The 2,177-nt window shown below is 31.8% G+C and overlaps 1 long non-coding RNA gene across 1 annotated transcript; it reads left to right on the top strand.

Annotated features, from left to right (window-relative positions):
• The first annotated feature begins 473 nt into the window (after positions 1-473).
• Positions 474-1,770, top strand: LOC134247083 (uncharacterized). The gene is made up of 4 exons (XR_009987762.1): positions 474-614; positions 1,052-1,124; positions 1,346-1,437; positions 1,676-1,770. It is a non-coding gene; the product is annotated as an uncharacterized LOC134247083 (long non-coding RNA).
• The last annotated feature ends 407 nt before the right edge of the window (positions 1,771-2,177 follow it).

Below are 2,177 nucleotides of genomic sequence, written 5' to 3'. Positions count from 1 at the left end.
AAAACATTTTTATCCTGTCAAGCAAACCCACAAAGTCCGATCGGTAACGTGATTTGAAGCATGTTTTACTGCATTTTAATTGAAAAATGATAATGCAGTGTCATGAGAAGTCCCTTAATGTTAAAAAAATTGCAACAGTAACGGGTGTAAACAGTGAAATCTTAAAATACATGCATACCTTTAATAATTGTGCAATTTATTAGGATTATCTCTTTGATTTTGTATGTCCAGATTCAATGTTTGATGATAATTAGACCTTCTGAGCTGAGGGTTCAAGAATTTCAAAGCTAATGTTAAAGTTTACATGTCAACGAATTACTGGCCTCATTATTAGACTGGTCAAAGTTCACATATCATGATAGTGTAGGACAAAAACATAGACCTAATCATCTCCACATCGTCACGGGTGACGCAGTTGCTATCTCCGCACAGCCAATCAGAATCGCGGGAAAATTGTCAGCCATTAACTCCGACAAAACACAGCTGTCGGATGCTGCGAGAGAAGAGAAGAACATCGTTAAACGTCTTATCCGCTATATAGCAGAAAAATTGGGAAGTCCCATGAATAGGTTGGATGTAATAATGATACGAGGTACCCGGAAAGAATACGCAAGGTGAGATTTATTCATTTTCTAAGTCGAAAACACGAAAAACAAGTGTTTACACTGCATAAACAGCTGATCAAGTCATGTCATGTGTAAGACCGAAAACGACTGTCCTTTAAAAAAACAAGTCTTTCAAATATATTTATGTTAAGGTAGTGATAATGTATGTGGAAATTAAAACGAGCAATATTTGAATTAATTAATATCACGTACAATATGGTGATTTACATACTTTGAACTTAGGCAGTTATGTATGTACTCGGACTATAAATAGACCTAAAGTGGACTGTTCAGTTCAGAGCTGATCTCGGTGAACTGAATATAGATTCTCGAAAAATAGAATGCTGCAAAAATATATTCTGGCTAATTTTTATGTTTTATTTTTAATTTTTTTTGTGATTGTATAAGGGAAGTGCAGTGTATAGCTTTTTGAATCTTAATTGTAGTATTTGTGGGTCATGACATAATGACTATACAGCAAGATAGGCAAGAAAGACAGGCTACTTAAGTATTATGAAGGTGAGTTGTAAGTTTACAGATATTATAATATCTACAGATACTGATATACAGATACTAAGATGACACATGAATTGTTGGTTTTGTTATATACATTATTGATACTTATTTAGATTCGGTGAAAAAAAGATAGTTCTTTGCAAATTTGTTTTTAAAAAGCATTCAAAAAATTTCAAGTCAAATGTATTATTTATATGCAATGATGGGATATTGCATGAATTTAGGATCAATGATGAAGCACAAAAGGAAACAAAAGAATCTTCACCCGAGTGTCACAACAGAATGTCCCAGTGAATTTCAACAGGCTACATCTTCGGTTAGTTAGGCAATTTATGAATGATAATGGAGAAAGAGACATGCCACATAATTTTGACATCAATATTTTTATGCTGTTAAAGACCCAAGAAAATCAGCACTTGGAGTAATATTTGAAGTAAATTATTACTTCTGAAATTTCTTTTTATTTTTAAATTTATGAATAAGAACGCACCCTTTTTTAGATTTTGGTAAATTTATTTGTGTTATAGATCTAAACTCTCTTTTTCTTTTTATAGATACTTTGGATTAATTTTACTAACATCAGCTGTGCAGGTCAAGATTTAGAACTACATCATTACCAGAGAGAATCTTCAGTTTATTGAGCAGACTAGGACCCCATTGGAAATAAGCTCTCGAGGTTTAATGGGTTATCCTGGTATCTGTCTAGTCATGTTAAGTTATTTATTTATAAAATCTTGATTACCAACTTTCATCTTTAATAAGATCATGTATAATTATTTGTATTTGTTTTATGTATGATGACATGATACCAAATAAATACTACTACTACTAAATAATCTTTTACAATCCACATATCAGCTTGAGAAAAACAAGACCCCCTTGCCATTAAGAAAACAGCAGATAAAAAAAACATCACAATCGTTTGTGTTCTATTTATGCTACATGTAAGACAAAACATTATTGAAATTTTTTAGATTTTTTGACATCAGAACATTGAAAAAAGAGGTAATACTGATGATGCTGAGCTAAGGCATAATTTTCAATTAATGAGTAGCA

Source organism: Saccostrea cucullata, unplaced genomic scaffold (genome assembly GCF_032062105.1).
Source record: "Saccostrea cucullata isolate Sc308-1 unplaced genomic scaffold, CSIRO_AGI_Scuc_v1 ctg20388, whole genome shotgun sequence".
Lineage (NCBI taxonomy): Eukaryota > Metazoa > Mollusca > Bivalvia > Ostreida > Ostreidae > Saccostrea > Saccostrea cuccullata.
Note: the sequence above shows the minus strand (reverse complement) of the source record. Positions and strands in the feature narration are given on the sequence as shown.